Consider the following 19,966-nt stretch of genomic DNA (forward strand, 5'->3'; position numbering starts at 1 on the left):
TCATTTAGAACGGATCATTGAACGAGTCCTTTTTGACACTGGGGACAAAAGGTAATGCTGCAGGTTAAATTATGAGCACTGTTTGAAACTGTTTTTTGACCTCGGATGCATGTAAATCTATTGTATGAGACCTTTAAAAGAAAATTTGGCACATTTCAAAACCATAACAGGTGCATTTTAAGACATTGCTGGGGGCGTTTACTATTTTGCATACACTGCCTCAGCACTAGCGCGCGCCGTGTGTGGGTGTGTTCACATCAACCATAATTAACTCAGCCAGGAGAAACTGCGCATCTCTTTAATTTCATAAAGATTACATTAGAATTTTCGTTTTTAACGAGGATTGTTTTATTTAAAAGTAGACATTTCAAGCTTTCTTTAGACACATGCTTCATGTTTGTGTGAGAAGTATTCGCTGAGTTTCAGTTCATTTTTGCGACGTATCTCAGAAAGATTCTCTCCTGTTCATTTTCTTTCTTTCACAAAAGCACGAGGTTTGGTTGTTATTGTGAGTGTACACAAATAAAAGTAGACCCTTTTATAGTTCCTAATGATGTCTTACACTCACCTGTAGGCCCCAAAATGACGGAGAATTGTAACTGGGTGTAAAATGTAACTGCGTCAAAACAAACAATCGGCGCACACCAGAGCTAATACAAACAAAACAAGAAAACAAACAGGTGTAGACTTTAGAACCTACCCGGACACTACATTTCCCAGAATGCTGTTGGGGAGCATGCGCACTCTGTCCTCGCCTAGTAAAAAAAGCGAGAACGATGATGTCAACTTTCATTCGGCTTGGTTCAACACACACACACACACCGGCCGGGTTTCCACATCCAGAAACAATGCAGCGTTTAGGAGGCGCAATGAATCAACACAGGAGGTAAATTCTGATATGCAGCATATGGTTGTGTTTAATTCAGTAAATTCTTCATGATGTGTGTGTTTATGCATCAGTGTGTGTGTGTTCTTCGACTCTGCGCTGATCTGTATCACTGTGTATCAGTTACTGATTGTAGTATGCATGTTAGGGCGATAGAGTCAGTGTGGATTCAGTAGGTTTTATGTTGTCCAACCTGCCCAGACTAGGATCTCTGAGAAGGAGCATTCATTTGAAATAAACGGCGAACCTGTAAGGTACTAGTCAACTTACTGAACAGCGATCGTTAAATCCTTTCCCCTATTTTATTCCGATCAGTTTCTAGCAAACAAACAGTATGAATATGAATGTGCTCGGTGATAATGCAGCTACTTCCGCAGTACTGCACCATCAATACATGCCCGACATTAATGTATCTATAACCAGACATTAATGTATCTATAACCAGGCATTAATGTTTCTATAACAGACATTAATGTATCTATAACCAGACATTAATGTATCTATAACCAGACATCAATGTATCTATAACCAGACATTAATGTTTCTATAACAGACATCAATGTATCTATAACCAGAGATTAATGTATCTATAACCAGACATTAATGTATCTATAACCAGACATTAATGTTTCTATAACCAGACATTAATGTATCTATAACCAGACATTAATGTTTCTATTAACAACAGTGGTTACTTGGCATAACGAAACGAAACGCTTTCTCTGCAGTGCTAGTGTTCATGTGCTGGCGGTTCAAGAAGATCTGTGATCGTCTCTTCCTGCTGGAGAATCATCCGAAAACATTAACATGATCTGTTTGCTCATGGTGCTTCTCTGTGGGTTTGTAATGCTGGGTGTGTTTTCCCTGTTGTGTTGTGTTGTGTTGTGTTTCATGGGGTTCAAAAGTCACACGTTTATTGCTGGGAGTTTGTGTGTTGTAGGTTGGGTTTCCATGGGAATTTCATAGACATAGTGGGAAAACGTTTTAATGAAGACAATTACGGTCATTAGGAAATGCAGCTATTATTAGGAACACCTGTACATCAGAATAGAGAGAGAGAGAAGGTGATCTTAGTGTTTTTAACTGTGGCATGGTTGTTGGTACCAGTCAGGCTGGTTTGAGGCTGGGATTTCCACAGATAACAGTCTGTAGAGTTTACACAGAATGGTGCAAAAAAACAAACAAACAAACTAAAATACACCCGGTGAGCATAGGTCTGTAGGTAGGAATGACAGAAAGTCTATGGTAACTCAAATAACCACTTTACAACCATGGCGAGCAGAAAAACATCTCAGAATGCACATCATGTCGAACTTTGAGGCAGATGGGCTAAAATGCCAGGAGACCACATCGGGTTCTTCTTCTGTCAGCCAAGAACAGGAATCGGAGGCTACAAGGAGACACGGGCTCACCCACACTGGACGTCCAAACAGAGATACACACACTGAATCTGTTTATGATATTGTTTAAAGTGCCATAAACAGTTGCCCGCTAAAGTGAGTGCTTTTAATTGATTGCCGATATTTATTTAAAGAGCGGCGCCGGTGATGTCGGGTCCAGTCCTGAGGTTCCACAGCAGTAGCACTGGGTGATCAGAACTCGGGTTCATATTCTCTGGAATAGAGCAGCCTCACTATGGGTGATGGAACTTCATATATAATATTATAAGCATGTGGTATTTCTGCCTTGTATCCAACCTAGGGCTAGACAATGAATCCTTTGTTGGTCATTATTGAGATATTGACCATTGCAATGCTAATATTATAAAAGAAGGCAATATGCAGATTCACAAATTTTATGTACTGTGAACGTCCCTAGCCATTGTGCATGGTACTTCAGTTCAGTGTTTCTGCATGTAATGAATTATGGTATTAGTTTGGTATTATAATTACTTTCAGTCGGAATAATGTTAATATATAGTGATCTGTACAGTGCCCTCCACTAATATTGGCACCCTTGGTAAATGTGAGCAAAGAAGGTTGTGAAAAATCGTCTTTATTGTTTAACCTTTTGATCTTTTGTTCACAAAATTCACAAAAATATTCTGCTCTGATGGACATGAAACAAATACAAACAAAACACAGGTTTATGAAAAAAATATCTTTGATAAATATGTGTGCAACAATTCTTAGCACCCTTTTACTTAATACTTTGTGCTATCTCCCTTTGCCAAGACAGCAGCTCTGAGTCTTCTCCTATAATGCCTGATGAGGTTGTAGAATACATGGCAAGGGATCTGAGACCGTTCCTCCATACAGAATCTCTCCAGATCCTTCAAACACTGGTGGACTCTCCTCTTCGGTTCACCCCACAGGTTTTCTATGGGTTTCAAGTCAGGGGACTGGGATGGCCATTGCAGGACCTTGATTTTGTGGTCAGTAAACCATGTTTGTGTTGATTTTGATGTATGTTTTAGATCAATGTCCTGCTGGAAGATCCAACCATGGCCTTTTTTAAGCTTTCTGGCAGAGGCAGTCAGGTTTTTATTTAATATCTGTTGATATTTGATAGTCCATGATGCCATGTACCCTAACATGAGGTATGAGGTACCTTTCCATATGGCTACCTCTCTGTGTGCTCCAAAACCACCTCTGGTGTTTATTGCCAAAAAGCTCTATTTTGGACCATAGAACCTGATCCCATTTGAAGTTCTAGTAGTGTCTGGCAAACTGAAGATGCTTGAGTTTGTTTTTGGTTGAGGGTACAGGCTTTTTCTTGAAACCCTTCCAAACAACTTGTGGTGATGTAGGTGACTTCAGATTGTAGTTTTGGAGACTTTCTGACCCCACGTAACCCCAACTAACATCTGCAGTTCTCCAGCTGTGATCCTTGGAGATTTTTTGGCCACTCAAACCATCCTCTTCACAGTGCGTTGAGACAATTTAGACACACGTCCTCTTTCAGGTTGATTCATAACATTTCCAGTGGACTGGAAATTCTGAATTGTTGCCCTTATGGTGGAAATGGCCATTTTCAATGCTTTTGTGAAGCTCAACAACCTTTTGCCGCACATCACAGCTATATTCCTTGGTCTAACCCACTGTTATGAATGACTAAGGGAATTTGGCCTGTGTTACCTCATATTTATATCAAGTCATGGTTGACCAATTGCCTGTTCCTAGTCACCCAGGTGTACGAATTTTTTTTTTTTTTTTTTAAAAACCAATGGAAATATATTTGAAATATATTTTTCTCATATGAATTCATAGTGGTGCCTATAATTGTTGCACACCTATATTTAACAAAGATATATATATATATATATATATATATATATATGTGTGTGTATGTATGTATGAAATATATTTTGTAGAAATTGTTTGAAATCCATGAGAGCAGAGTATTTTTGATTTTTTTTTTTCTTACATAAGATGAAAATGTTAAACAATAAAGACAATTTTCACAGCCTTCTTTGCTCATATTTACCAAGGGTGGCAATATTAGTGGAGGGCACTGTAGATATGACATCACAGTAATTATCACAAGTATTATTGTTTTTGGCATACAGACTGACTCCTCTGTTACTTAAGTAGCTTATTAACTACTAAAATCTGTCTTTGTTCTGAATGTTTAATTTTCCCTCCTTTTCCATGTAATATAATAACATTATTTCATTTTCAGACGTTAAGTAAAGGTATACCTCAAGTTCATACTTCAGTATTTTTTCACACGTTTCTATAAATCCACCACTGTTCTGCTGATGGCACCCTGTTTGTTAACTTAAATATTGTGACACTTATGTCTTATGTCTTTAAGTAACACACCATGGTTTCAGCAATGTTTGTATTCCATTATATGTTGCAATATGATTACAATATAGCATGTGTAGCCCTAATCCATGTTGAAATGGTCCACCCATTCCATAGACTCTTTGTTTGCCATGTGAGTTTGTTTAGCCAAGTTTGAACAGTTTACACACTCCCGTTGTTTACTTTTTTGACCCTTTTACAAAGGAATATTGTATTGAATTTCTGAAAGGTCATAGAACTCTGATGAGTAAAGTTTAACAATAAGACATGTGGGTAAGACATCTTTCTCTTCTGCAACTTCAGTCCCTTACATTCACTTAAATTCCATGCCTTCTGATACACTTGACTGCTGTGGTGCAAATGTTTTCGGTGATATTCAGTAAGGTGTAGCCCATTGTGATAATGCACTGCCTTGCCTGGTGTTCCAGCCAACTCCTACTCTTCCAGTCACTCAGAGCAAGGTCTAGTGGGAGGCTGTACCAGTGCCTCGGCTCAGGCGTGCAGTCAACCCCCTTCCCTGAGGGCTTTTCTGCCAGAACGATGTGTTTGTGAGGAGGCGGCATTCCTTGAAAAAAAATCGCAGGTCTCATGCTGTAACAGCGAAGCTGAACAAGTCCTCTAATTAGGAAGCAGAAGACTGTGATAACATGATGAGTGCAGAGGAATGGGGGAGTCTTTGTAGAACTGTAAACTGACAAACTCAGGCTGTAGATTCAGCACAGAATATACAGAACTGACAGAGGTAAAGATAGACATGGTATCTTCTTAACTAATGTATGGTCTTAAAGGTTGAATGACATTATTCAAACCCCACACATACAGTTGCAATCAGAATTATCCGACTCCCAGTGCAAATCAGGTTTATTGTCAACATTTCTGTCAGACTTTCAGCTGTTTGTAACGAACAAATCAAACAAAAACAATTAAGATAGTTCAACACAACGAATGCTTCAATTGGTTTCCCCGAATTCAAATGGAAATGCAACTGATAATGACTTCTCCAGTTTCAAAATTATTCAACCCCCTGAATAGAATCCCTCAGAGCAGCACAAATATGCAAAACAGGTGTTGTCTCAAGCTACACCTGATGCAACTAATCAAGAACTTCATTAGCTGCACCAGGTGTGCTTGAGCTGGAACACATGAAATACCTGGCTAGGGGTAGAAAATGTAGGAAATACCTGGACAAGGCAGGAAAAAGGAAGCAATTGCACAAAATTGTTTTGCATGGCCTTTCGCAGTGACGTTTGTTGGTAAATGAGACCTTTTAGCTGTACTCATGTTCGACACGCGTGAAACGTAGAGGGCTTTGGCTGAATGCGCGTTGTGATGACATCACATGCCACCTCTTGGCCCAAATCTGCAGAAAATCTGCGGTCATTTTGAAAAATCACAAGCTTCTCTGAATATTGTGGAATTTCCTTGGTTTTGCGTTGATTTCTGTGAACACAGTCCTGGAGAGACTGTTAAATGCTGTATTCAGATTCAGTTTTGAGTGCTGTTTTTGCATTAGAGATAAAACATGCCAATAGCTGTAGTCTAACAACTTTAATTGTTGTTTTATGTCTTGTTTCTGTTGTAACTTTCCCTCCAAACGTATGGATAACGGCTGTTTAAGGTAAAGTATGATTGAAAACTTAATTGTAAATTTAACTGTAACTAATTACAGTTTCATTTAAAGCAAATTTAAATGAACTGTAATATTTATATAGGATTTAGTATATAGGATTTTTATTTATTTTTTTTACATTATACAGCTTCCCTACATTGTTGGTCATCTGTTGACCTTTTAGGGGGAAATGAGCAGTAATCAAAAGTGTGCTAACAGTACCCACAACATTGTATAGGGTTATTATGTGTAACGTTTACTCTTCCTCTTGCAGTCAGACCTACAATGCTCTCATTGAGACGGTGTGTGCAGTTGTTAACCACATGACAGATGGAGCTGTCTCTGGCTTTATTAATCTTAGTCTTCCCGGGCTCAGTGCTGGTATGGAGATTCTTTTCTGGTAAACAGAGGAGTATTTTGGAAAACCATAGGTTTTTAACTCTGTTACCACTGGTAAGAAAAAAAATCTGAAGTGAAGCGTTGTGATGTGTGTGTGTGTTGTGAGAAAGGCCAATTTAATTAGTCAGGTGTTGAGTTACTCTGGCTTGTGCCGAACTGTCGCTGCGTCAGTAGCTCATGTTTGTAAATGAGGTGAGAGGAGAAAGGCGAGACGCCGCTGGGAGTGATAATTGTTTCCGATGTTGATAGGGTGGTCAGGGGACAGCTGGGATACAAACAGCCAGCCATCATGGTCCACCTTCTGCACACATTCATCTCTACTGGGATTAGTGGGAGTGCAGAGAAGTAGAATAGCAAGTAAAGCCAGAACCTGTGAGCATAATATTTTTTATGACCATTCCACCTGAGTTTAAGACACAACCAATAACGCAAAACTTTATTCTTGCTTCTCTCTTGCCATCGTGTCACCTCTCATCTCTTATGTGAAATTTTCTTAGATTTGCTTATAATTTTCCTTCCGTCTAAATATGCTCTTCATTTTTAATCTCTGCCTTCTAAGATCATCTTTGATCATTTTATATTATGCAATCATCAGTACTTTTACCCTAAGTGCTTGCCTGGTAAAAAGCTAAGTTATTCGATTTTTGCCGAATGCACGGATGCTCAAGAGAATGCCTTCTCATTTCAAAAGGGTCTCCTCTAGTTAGGGTGCAGTACCGTGTTACCGAGATCCAGTATTACTCTTGGGGTTATCTGCACCATTCTGTGGAAGTGTATGGGGCACAATTACAGCATTTGTTTGTTTTGTTTGTTTGACTTCTTTTGGACTGGATAAGAAACCCTTTGGTTCAGGCCTTATGAGAGATCGTGGCATGGTAATGCATTGCAGCAGGAGGCAAAGAGCCTTTTTGGTTCTGCCAAGCTTTGAGAGATCGGGTCCCACCCAACCCGCAATGACAATGGGCCTGTGTGGCTGTTTGAATGTCCTATTCTCTGACTGTTGTGGTTCACTTGGAGCACACAATGGTCTCATTTAACATAATTTATTTTCAGAGGCCCTGCTTGTCACCAATCTGATCCTGTTTACTCCTTCAAGCATTTCCCCCACACCTGATATTTCAATTTTGATGACTCCATAATCTATAGTTCCTTTTTGACCCGCATAGGAGAGGAGAAGTGAAACACGCACGTTTCTCTGACCAATACTTTATTTCTTTTACAAGTATACCACAAGCCTATAAAAATTTGAAAGAAATACCAGTAGGATGGTAACGTAAATAATATGTTAAAAATCTAAATATTAGATAAAATATAAATGTGGCTGGGTGTCATGCCTGGAGATGGATCCTGAGATTTGTTGGCTAATGTTTGCCCGTTTTTTCCCCCCACAAAGCCGACATATGGCTTCATCTAAATTTATTGTTTCAGCTCGAATATAAAACGTTCCCAGATTGCCGATGTAACATTTGGTTTCCCAGCAAGATCCATCGCAGCAGCAGAACCCGAATTGAAATCGCAGAATTCGCCTGACTGGATTCTGCCGCGCCCAAACAAACCCGCGCCAAACTAACAGGCAACACCATATAAAGTTTGATTATGATCATGTAAGTTGTGTATTAACACAAAATCTCCCGCTATATGATAGGCTATAAATACAAATTAATATCGTAACTGTTATTATTATATAGTATACAAAATGTTGTACTTTGTATACGATATAATTTTAAACTCAAGCAGAAACATTAACTACCACCGCAGTGGTGCGGTTGTCATGGCCACCCTCACAGCCCTAGCCTGCATACATATTGGAACAGTCAGATATGATTTTCTTTTTGTTTTTCTTGTTTTTTGCTTTTGCTGTGGGGGTAAGAAGATTATGTGCATGGTCTGGTGACTGTAATTACTGCTGATCTCTGCCCTGCCTCATGTTTCTCTTTATTCTTTGTTTTTCTCTTATTGCGATTGTTCTCGTCTCTCTTCATCATCAGGTCCTGGCCTGTATGGATTTATTAAGATTTTCATCCACCCTGCATGCTTGCAAATGTGGGCTGGTTTTTATGGACCAAACATATTAAGACAACAAAATAATTCAGGTTATTCCAAAATAATACTGGCTTCTGAATTCAACACGCACTTCTCCAAGGTGCTGCCTCATCCAAGTCTGGAGAAAAGTCTACTTTAGGAGAATTTGAGAACAGCGGTGCTGCTTTCAGTATTTTAGTATACTGGCTCTAGAGGTGAGTGTTGGAAAGGTCAAATTTCTATTCCTCTGTACCTCAGAGCAAGGAATCCTCAAACTTTGCTGGTGTGTGGTTTCCAGGATGGGACATTGGGAAGCATTTATGTTAAGGATATTTAGTAGTGTGTTCACTCACCATGGCCTTCAGTGTACTGAAATCTCCTCACAGGCCCCTTAACCTACCCTATTCCTCTTGGGTCAAGGAGCAGGTCATTTTCTGCATGTGTTTGAATAGAAGAATTTTCTTAACTTATAAAAGGTTGCTGCTGGTTTCCCCCTTTGTTTATTCCTTTGTATTTCATACAAACACAAGTTTGCTGCTTGTGTTGGTCACTTGTTTTTTTCAGTGAGACTCGGACTTTCAAAGCCCCCCCCCCCTTTTTTTAATTACTTTGTGTTATAAAGTGAAAAGACCTAGCACATGAATGGTGGATCAGAATGATGGATTCAGCCTCTTCCCAAATTCAACCCTGACTGATTTCTTCCAGATTTTTCTTTAAACCATTGCATTGTTCTGAGAGTCAGATTGCTAGGCTTTTCATTCATATCTCTGTGGACCTATGGATTAAGAGGGAGTAGTCAGGTCGGGTTCTTTTGACATGCGTTTTCATATCCTTTTAATAACTCTACAATTTCCTAACTTCGAAATTCCATACTGTTATAGTAAAGTAAATATTTCAGTAGCATTAATCCAAACGTGTCACACCATAAAGAAGTATGCATTTTGTTTAATTTTATTAAGTGTGTCATGTTCATCACTGTTATTTGAATTATAATTTTCATGCCTCTGCCACTAGGTAGTGGAGGTATTATGTTTTCAGGTCATCTGACCATCTGTCCGTCCATCTGTCCACGCATGAGGCCATCAGACATACTTGTTAGCATGATATCTCAAGAACTAGTGGTTGAATGTTTGTAGGATTTATATGGAAATATGACTGTAACCAGCAGATGAACAGATTAGATTTTGGAATTGATCCAAACAGGGTCAAGATCAAATGTCTGAACTAGTTTTTCTCCAATAGGTTCCTTCCAGTTTGAAGGCTATTGTAAGGATATTTCATGCATACAAATTAGTAGCAACAACAACTAGGTTTGTGGCAGAGACCTCCCCGTTAACACCATTGGTCTTGAGTTCTACAAAATTTATTTTAGTTCAAAAGGTAGGTCAAAGTTGTTTAACTTTAATTAACAAGTTATATAATTAACAGACTCTCAACTTACTAGGCATGTTCCCGTTTTGCTGTGTTATACTAAAGGTTAAACGTGTAGCTTCTTGCTTTGTGGCCTTTTCAACAATGCCAGGGAATGGGGTTGTGTTTTCTTGGCTTAGTCCTGTTGATTTAACTATCCTGGCCACATCGTAGTTTTGGTTTCACCTCTATGAGCAGAATCAGTTGGGTTAGAGTAGGGACTCCTGAACATTTGCTGGTATTGAATTTCCAGGTCTGAAGTTGAAAATCATTGATATGAAGGATATTTAACAAGCTGCGGGACTGGGTTTGTGAATTTAGTACCTGTGTGTCCACTCCGTGGTTGTTGAACATGGCCTTCAGTGTACTGAAATCTGAGAGATCTAACCTAACTGTGGGAAGATGGATGGATGCTGTGCTTCCTCCTTCGTCAGCACTGTTAGGGCTGATCAGACAAAACAAGGCAATGGGCCAAAGAAAACAGAGTCATCATCTTCCTTTGAAGCATCGTAATGCCGTACAGTATGCCTGGAAAGCTCAGACACCCTCAGCCATGACAAAAAGCTAGTAAAAGAAGGGAAAGAGAGACACGGATATGGGTTCAGCAGCCAGACCGGTGTTTTGGAAAGTGCCTCATGGAGCATTCCTCTGAAAATTGACTACATGCATAGGTGTAGAAACTGTACAAAAGCCCACTGTGTCCTACCGGAGAGTTTAAAAAGGACCACTTATCCCAGTTGTTTTCAGTTGAGTTATTTTTCAAGGTGTGTTGCAGTTGACATGAGGCTTTGTTTAGACTCCATGCTTTCTTGGCAGGTCTGAACCAAATCTTCTTAATAAATGAAAGTAGCACTTGTTCTTCAGAGATTGCTTTTGGCACACAACTTCATTCCACTGCTGTGTCCGACCTGTCAGCCAGGATCTCCTGAAAAACCTTCAATTATGTCTCGGCAGAGAATTAGGGCCTGTCCAATTCCATCATCATTCAGTCTTTCTGCCATACAGCACATCATAGTCAATCACCATGCTCTCCGTGCTTGTATTTTTCCACTGTTAAGTGACACGCAGCTGTTTTGTCTGTTCTTTTGTTGCTTATATCAAGATAACATAGCCTGAGCATTATCACTAGAGAAGCCTAGGTTGACTGGGTGGGCCAATGCAAGCCCTTGGTGGAATATTTAATGTCAACACACATCATAATAAGTGCACTTTATGGCTTAGTTTTGGAACTGTGAATTTCAGATATTGTTCTTTGTTTGACCATATCCTGAAGCAAGTAGCAACAGAGGGTTAATGAAAAGAAATGAGCGCAAGTGCAGGGGCAAAGTTCAGCTGTCAGGAGAAGCTGTAAAGAAATACGGAAATTCTCTTCCTGAGCTGTGTTTGTGAGAGTCCCATGTTTTATCTTTCTTGAATATTATAGTCAGTGGTGAGTACAGAATGTCAAGCCTTCTTAGTTTGAAAAGGAGGCTTTTAAGGTCAAAAGAGCTCTTGGATATAGTCATTATCTTTCCCTCTAATGGCAAACATTTTTAAGCTAATACAAAAAAAGGAAAAAATCGTAGGTGTCCTTGAACGGATTGCTCTTGCTACGTCAGTCTCTCAAGTTCCCTCAAACAATGGTTGTGGTTCTAATTAAGCAGTCAAGTCCAATAAAAGTTTTCAAACGATAGTATCAGCTGGTTCTGATGCACCAACGAGCTGATACTGGTCTTGCAAGAACTCATTTTTGGCATGGCATTAACTTTCAGTGCAAATGAGATACAAATGACTAAATGCTATATCAGATCCAGTGTCCATGTTGCTAGAATGTAGCCAAGTTTGACAGTCTACCATTTCTGATATCAATGCTCGAACACTGCTCAGATTCCAGTCCAATCAGTTCCACAGTGAAATTGTAGCAGTTCCAGATGTCTTCATAAAACTCAATATGGATAGAATTGAGACCAAGTCCAATGATGTCAATTCAAAATTGAGTCCAACCACAGTTAATGACTCCAGATATAAGACCAAGAAAGCCTTTTTATTGCCTATTGAAATGCTTCCTGGTTCAGCTGGAAAGTTTGGTGACATAAAATTCTGATTGTATTACAAAGTTGCATAGAGCTAATTTGCAGTATGGAAGTCACTGTCAATAATGATTATCATTATAGTTGAAGTTTTTCGTACATTCTTTGATCTCCGCTTGCGCTCGGTTGTTGTTTGTTTGTATAGACATGACAGTTGTGCGGATAACTGACGGGTTTTTCCACTTTATCTTGTGTAGCTTCTGAGTCACTTGTCTCAAATGATTAGAGTGTTACGCCAAACCTGCAGGTCTGTCATGAATTCTGCTTCTCATATTTTTAATTTACAGTCATGTGAAAAAATAAGTACACCCCATGGAAATTGTTGGCTTTTTTTTCTTTTCTTTTTTTTTAAACACATTTCAACAAGTAAACATTTGATCCTCTTTCAAAACAGTGTTTATTAATAAAGGTGATGCACTCTATCAAATGACACAACATTGTAAGTAAACCCCTACATTTATCACATCTTCAAATCCATAAAATTAGAATCAGGTACTGAAGATATCCCTCTCATATCTAGTGTATGGTGTTCCATTTTATTGTAGTGGTTTGAGGTGTTAGTTAGCACATTACTGCATTTTCCTGCAAGGGTGTATTTACTTTTTCCACAGAAGAATATCACGTCTATTGATATTTCTTTTGAATAAATGATTGAAAAAGCTCATTTTCCTTATGGTTTTGTTCAAGTATATCAACTTTATTAATAGGCGCTGTTTCAAAGATGATCGAATATTTGCTTTTGATCAAAAATGACAAAAAAGGCAACAGTTTTCGCGGCGTGTACTTTTTTTTTTTTTTCACATGACTGTAGGTCCTCAACTGGGTTGCTTGAGACGTTTTGTGGAGGTGTCCTTGAGTGTGAGCACATGCTGTTCCATTTCTGTAAAAGGAGCAATTTTTTTTTTTTTTTTTTTTTTTTTGTGCATCTGAACAGAATTTGGGTCTGTGATGTCCTGGGCTGATTTGGAATCACAAATTTTGCAATTAGACATTGTTGACAACTCAGCAAGAATGCAGTCTCTTCGCAAAGTATGCTTTGTATATTTAGTTGGGGTCAAGTGTAGCATTTTGAAGGTGTACCCTGTTTTTTTTTTTTTTTTTTTTTGGTTATGATGGCCATTTAATGTTTTTCTAAACAAATAGAAATGAGTGTTTATTGGGGATCTTTATATGAGCTCTAACCACATCTGCACTCCTAATGTCAAGCTGTCCTATTTTCCCTCCTGAGTTTCCACATGGCCCTGTTTCTCTTTCTTTCCTTTTCTGGAACAAGATTAGCATGATAAGGATGGCATGTTCTCATGAAAGTCTGCAGAGCCCGTACCTCTGATGAGGATGCGGCTAGTTAAGACCAAAACTAAGCCTTGGGCTTTGGCTGTAAGATTTCGTCTGTTTTATTATGTAACCTGTGTAAGTACAGGTTATTGACTTGACTTTTGACTTTTTGTTCTGTTTTGCATGTTGCAGTGTGCTCCTAATAGGACACCCATTGAACACACTGCCCTATGTTCAGGAAGTAAAGCCAGATATGACATATTGGACATGTGCCAAGTCCTAGCGCTGCTGTATGCAAGACGCTATTCTTTAAGGTGGATTGTCTGTCAAGGTTGCATGCCAATCTTGGGTAAATTCATTTTGGTTTTGGAAAAAGGGATTATATATGGCAATGCCTGAGCTAATTTGTAGCTCATACCTCAAAGAAAACATAAATGTTGCTTATAATTCAACAGTTTGTGCTGCTCAGACAGGTTGAATCTGTTGCGTTAGATGCGATCCCCCAGTGCTTTTTTTTATTATTTTTTTTTTATCCAAGTCAAACCCCTGAAACAGGTCTTGTGTAAGAGTTTTGGTCTTGTGTAAAGTGCGTCATTGTTCTTCAGTGTTTTATATACTTAATATAAGTACACAGTGTTCTGTTTCTTTTTTTGTTGTTGAATTTAATTATGCTTTAAAGAGACATTTACTCAGGACAAATACATGTGCCTTTTATAAAGAGTAATCAAAGGGCTTGGGTTAATTAATTTTTTTAATGCACGTTATGTTTTAGAATGAAGGTGATGTTTTGGTTCATATCCATAGAGCTGCTGCTGGTTGCCATTCTGGCATAGCAACAAGACAACATGCAGTCCTGCACACTTCTCCTTAAATGACCTGACACCTGATGCAGTCTGAAGATTATTGCTGCTTTCGACTTGCCTTATAAAGTGGTCATTTCCTGGTGGTACGACGTCATTTTCCACCTTGGGAACGTTCAGCTTGATGCCTCCATGTTTGTCTTCTGTTATATTTTCCTCCTCAAACAGCGAACTGTATTGTCAGTGCTTGTATAGTCATTCAACAAGCAAACATGTCTGTATATTGATTGATCTAATGCAGATAGTTGTATATACAGAACTCATTTAAAGGTAAAGGAAGTGCTGCTGTGTTTATTCCTGATGCCGTGCGCAGCCATGTTGATTTGACGTCGCTCGGTAAATGGGGAACGAGCTTGGTTCGAGTTGAGAGGGTGTTTTCATTGGCTTCTATTGGTTGGAGGTGAGGAATTACAAGTTGCGAGCTCACGATGAACGCCGCATAATTGCTGCAGATTGTGCTAAATATGATTGACATTCCAGTCAGTCTGGATATTCTTCTTTTTATAAGCATTACATGATGATGGATACAAGATGGATCCTCTTCTGTTGATCTTTGTTCAACTCACCTGCTTTACTTACTCTTTCTCTCTTGTTAATGTGCCTGTGACCAACTCAAAAGGAATTTAGCTTTGAAGAGTAATCTGATTAAGTATGTGCCTCATATGTCTTTCCTCTCAAGTATTTGTCAGATTCTGAAGAGGACGTGCTTTCAGTTTGTGTGCGTCAGCATTAGTGTGACTGGTTTGTTTGCCACTTAATGTCTCAGGGTGCTGACACACTGAAACACAGCTGGAATAAGCAAGTAGCCTGTTCCAAAACTTTTACATGTAAATGTACTTTCTATAGAGTTAGCGCACACTGTCTCATTTAGTTACTTTAGTGTGAGTGGGTGCTTGCAGATTATTCGAAAACGGAGCAGTATTTTTCTTAATTGGTGTGACACTGAGAAATCCTAATACCTAAAATACCTACAGTTGCAATCAAAATGATTCAACCCCTACTGCGAATCAGGTTTATTGTCAAAATGTACAGACTTTCAGCTGTTTGCAATGAACAAATCAAACAAAAGCAAGTGAAATAGTTTCACTTGAAGAACGCTTCAAGTGGTTTCCCCGAATTCAACTGAAAATGCAACTTATAATGATTTCTCTAGTTTCAAAATTATTCAACCCCCTGAATAGAATATTCGTTGGGGGTTGAATGATTTTGATTGCAACTGTATCGGCATATCTCATTCTGTAATCTGCAGGCACTGAGGCTAGGCTAAGTGGGTAAAGCACTGAGCTCTTATCAGCTTTGCATACCCAGAGATGAGACTGTGGTTAACATGGCGTGGCAGAGCTGCTGACGTGCCGTTCCCATTGCCAGAATCCTGTATGCAGAAGATTAGTCTAGCGAGGGCTCTGCCATCAAAAAGAAACAGACACATCTGGGGATCAGTGAGTTAAACCAGAGACATTAACCCCCAAATTCCAGTAATCTGTCGTAAGCATGTCTCTAACAGCTGCAGCATTTTCTCATAGCATTCTTTTAGTCTTTAGGTCCTTCAGTCTTGTAAATGGTGGGACTCTTCAAAATTGGCTCACTTGCCCGATTTATATAAAAACTCGACACCTAATGTGACTTTATTGATGTGTTTAACCTTGGATCTAAATTTAACTCCACTGCACATGATCTACATTTGTAGGCTGGACTGGATTTTGTTGGGCAATTGAGGTAACGATAATGCGGTTTCAACATGGCACTCGGTCAACATCATGGCGAAATGCTGCAGATTGAGAAAATGATGTAGGACGTTTGCTCCAAAGCAAGTCTCTTTCTGGCTTCTTTGAGAGGGTGAGGAAGAGGTTAGGTTGTCTATGACGGTTTCACAAGCCTTTATGTCTTAAAGACAAGTAGAGACAGCTGAAGACACATTGGAGTCCAGATCAGATTTTGTTACATTTGTTCATTTCCTTTTTGCTTTTGTTCTCTTTTCATGTCATCTTTGTCCCTTCTTTGCTGGCTCTGTTACTCATCTTATCATATCATTTTTGCTTCCACTCCATTCCACAGTTTGGGATTGTACTCGCTCTAGAAGGCAGGTCCTGACATTATGAATTACTGCTAATACCATTATTCATTTTTTAAATTCTTTTATTCATCATTTTACTTTGGGAGGCATCGTGTTTGGGATCTTCAGAATCATCCTATGTCATTTAAAACACAATCAGACTAGTGTTAACTAAGTAGCAACTAGTGGATTAACTGCACCTAACTTATTTCTGTACATAAGTTGGTAGTACAAGTTGTGAGGTGGTTCATTTTAACTACGGAATGACTTATCAAAATCCTGTGAGACAAATTAATATTATATTTCTTAGGGGACTTTCACATTCAGTTTAGTCTGAAACAGGGTAAAAAGCACACCATGGTACCGAACCCGAACAGGCCATGTTTACAGTACAGTAGTGCATTTTTGTTATAAAACGGTGTTTTAAAATGAAAGCGATCCTCGTCCACACTGGCGTTTCCACTGTGTTTCAGAAACGATCTCCGTCCACACTACACGAAAGAATACGCATGTCACATGACCATTCATGCACACTGGGTATGCGCGTACAAGTGTAAACAAGAAGTTGGTTGCTAGTCACCGGCAGGCACAACAAACCGGAGTTACATGTAGGACTTGAAATGAACGCCGCGTGAAATGAGATTTGCTGCTGATTGCTCCAATCATAGCTCGCCACTTGCGCATGTAGGCAGCTGCAGTATTATAAAATACAGAATTTAACTGCATAATAGCTGCTAAGAATGACAACAAAGCCAGCAAAGTTTGCGGTTCGGTCTCTGTGTTGTTCTGTATACGATCAAGGTAGTGTAATAGTCATATGGTAAGGGCTTGACGAATCAGAGAAGGATACACAATGATCCAGAAGACCCAATCAGGGAGCGAATGTGGGTGAAGCCACGCCTTCGTTTTCAAAAGTCTTCGTTTTGGTCTGTTTACACTGAAACGTGAGCCCGGAATTTTCTAACTAAAACTTCTGCGTTTCTAAAAGTCTCCGTTTTCGAGGGTCGACAACGCCAGAATAGTCTAGATGACGGGCGTAAAAGTTATGCGTTTTAAAACGAAAAATAACTAGTGTAAACAGGGCCTACCTGTAGGAGGTGGTCTGATTTCGGTTGCACTGTAACCTGCTAATTAACCAATTCAGCTAATTAACAGCCTTTCTTGATTCAAAGGGGGTTTGTTTGAGCAGGGAAAACACTAAAGTGTGCAGTATGGGGTACTCCAGGTCCGGGGTTGGGAACCTGTGTTAATGTTGACTGACTAAGAAACAAACAACTTGCTCACATTTCTGTAACATGACTGTTGAAGCAACAGTGACTACGTTTACATGGACAGCAGTAATCTAATTATTGACCTTACTCTGAGTAAGATAATAATGTGATTAAGTCATGACATGAGTCATTTTTAGAATACTCCTTTCATGTACCCGTTTTACACGTTATAGGACATAATTAGATGAACAGCCCGCGTCATTACGTCGCCACGCCGTCCGACATCCCTCCAGAATTTCACGTATCAACATACAGTTCGTCCTCGTTATGGGACCGTATACAGTTTTGGGTGTTTTTATTACATTTTTCTACAGACACTTTAAGTGCGGTTAATCATTTGTCATGCTGTACGTGTTAATAGACAACTGCTTGAAGCCGTGGGCTGCGTCCCATACCGCGTACTTGCCGTCTATATAGTAGCCGAGATGCATGTATTTTTCCCCTCTACAGGCCTATAGTAGGCAAGTACGTGGATTGGGACGCAGCCGTACTCTCTTGTTCGCCGTAAAATGTTGAGCACTGCCGTGTGTGATCGTGTCCTGTCGCAAAATGCGGTGAAAACTCTCACACGACGTTCGTAATGGGATTAAGGCGTTTACATGTCTGTAATACACGTCCATAATGCGACTAAAACAGGAATACTCCACCTGTCTTAATTCGATTAGTGCTTACTACGAGTATGACCTTAATCAGATGAAGGTAATTAAAAATAGCTGTTTACATGGTAGTTTCTTAATCACAGTATTGTCTTAATCGGGTTAATAGTGGATCATTGTTGTCCATGCAAACGCACTGTGTTAGGTCCTGATCAGACTTATGGGACTGTGTATACACCAAGAACAGCACTATGCTACACTATGCTATACTAGCTTCAAATTAGCCACAATATGGCCTCTCAGTAGGCAGGTAGTCTCTGATCGGTACAGAACTACCCAGAAACCTGCATATCCGATTAGGAAGGACTGGTTCACGTATACTGGGACCCCTGTGCTTTGTTTAACATAAACTACACCGGTCAGTAAGCAAAGCACCAGTATCCTGATGATAATGTTATAAACACAGACTTCTGAATGGGTGCCTTTTATTAAATGAAGCCCATGTACAGTGTGACTTTTGAACATTTGCAGTTCCATATGTTGGTTTAACAACCGAGATGCTGACACATCGTAAAAAACATCTATCAGTTTTAACTAGTCCGGCAAGTGTGCTGAACCTGCAAGTTTATTCTTTTGTAAAGCATCTCATTTGTACTGAACAGTTCCTCCCATGCCAAAAAGGCTTCATCTTGCACCAATACCAGCTCGTTGTTGAATCAGATCTAGCTGATTTTATTACTTTAAAAAAAACAAACATGAATTTATTGGTCATTGGATCTGACTGCTTAATTCAACAACATGGCCAAGAGGGAACTCTGAAAACATTATCTGAAAAAAATGTCTAGTGGAAGGATAATTTATATCCGTTTGCTAGGAGGCATTCTGTTTCAAAGCACTTTTTTGTGTGCGTGCTTCTATTGAACCCTTTTATGCCGAGGTGATTTTCTAACTTGGGTATTTGATAACGAAATTATGTATCTAAATTAGATTTCTTACTTAGTACTACTGCCTCTTTCCTCAAAAAAAGCTTAACATAACAATAACCTTTAATGACTTCATGTACTGTGCGCAATATTCAAGTTATTACGCATAATATATGTAATATATTATGCAATTAGGTCTCCATGCAATAAAGGTTATAGTTACTTCAATTAATGAATATGTTGGATGTTAAAGAGCTAGTTTATTAATTTATTGAATATTCAGACCACCACATTGTTACTGTCATGTATGTATGCTACAGTTATTGGAGTAGTGGTAGCTCAGCAGTTAAGACATTTAACTTCTAATCAGAAGGTTGTGAGTTCAAATCCCAGCACCACCAAGCTGCCGCTGCTGGGTGCTTGAGCAAGGCTGTTAACCCTCAACTGCTCAGTTGTATCAATGAGATAAATGTACGTTGTTCTGGATAAGGGTGCCTGTTAAATGCAGTTTAAAAAAAAAAAAAGTTAAACAGCACTGGTCGGTCTTGTTCGAGTGAGCGAGAGTGTTTTGAGGACACCAAAGATTGGGGTACTATAAGAAGAATTTTTTTTTTTCCAATTCAATTTATTTGTATAGCGCTTTTTCCAATGGACATTGTCTCAAAGCAGCTTTACAGAAATATATCAACACAGGATACAGATTTTAAATGTGTGAATTTATCCCAATTGAGCGAGCCGATGGCGAGGTGGTGAGGAAAAGCTCCCTAAGATGATATGAGGAAGAAACCTTGAGAGGAACCAGACTCAGAAGGGAACCCGCCCTCATCTGGGTAACAACGGATAG

General features: G+C 39.3%; 1 protein-coding gene across 4 annotated transcripts in view; it reads left to right on the forward strand.

Annotated features, from left to right (window-relative positions):
* Window positions 1-415: 415 nt before the first annotated feature.
* The window catches only part of daam1b (dishevelled associated activator of morphogenesis 1b), a 79,581-nt gene continuing 60,030 nt past the window's right edge, over window positions 416-19,966 (forward strand). For 2 of the 4 annotated variants that reach the window (XM_053613589.1, XM_053613594.1), the window contains exon 1: window positions 416-886. The gene's annotated coding sequence lies outside the window, so the exon portion shown is untranslated. Of the gene's footprint in view, window positions 887-1,614; window positions 1,740-19,966 lie in introns of all 4 variants that reach the window. The other 2 variants (XM_053613591.1, XM_053613593.1) reach the window with 2 other exon arrangements.

The sequence above is a fragment of the Ictalurus furcatus genome, chromosome 25, assembly GCF_023375685.1.
Source record: "Ictalurus furcatus strain D&B chromosome 25, Billie_1.0, whole genome shotgun sequence".
NCBI lineage: Eukaryota > Metazoa > Chordata > Actinopteri > Siluriformes > Ictaluridae > Ictalurus > Ictalurus furcatus.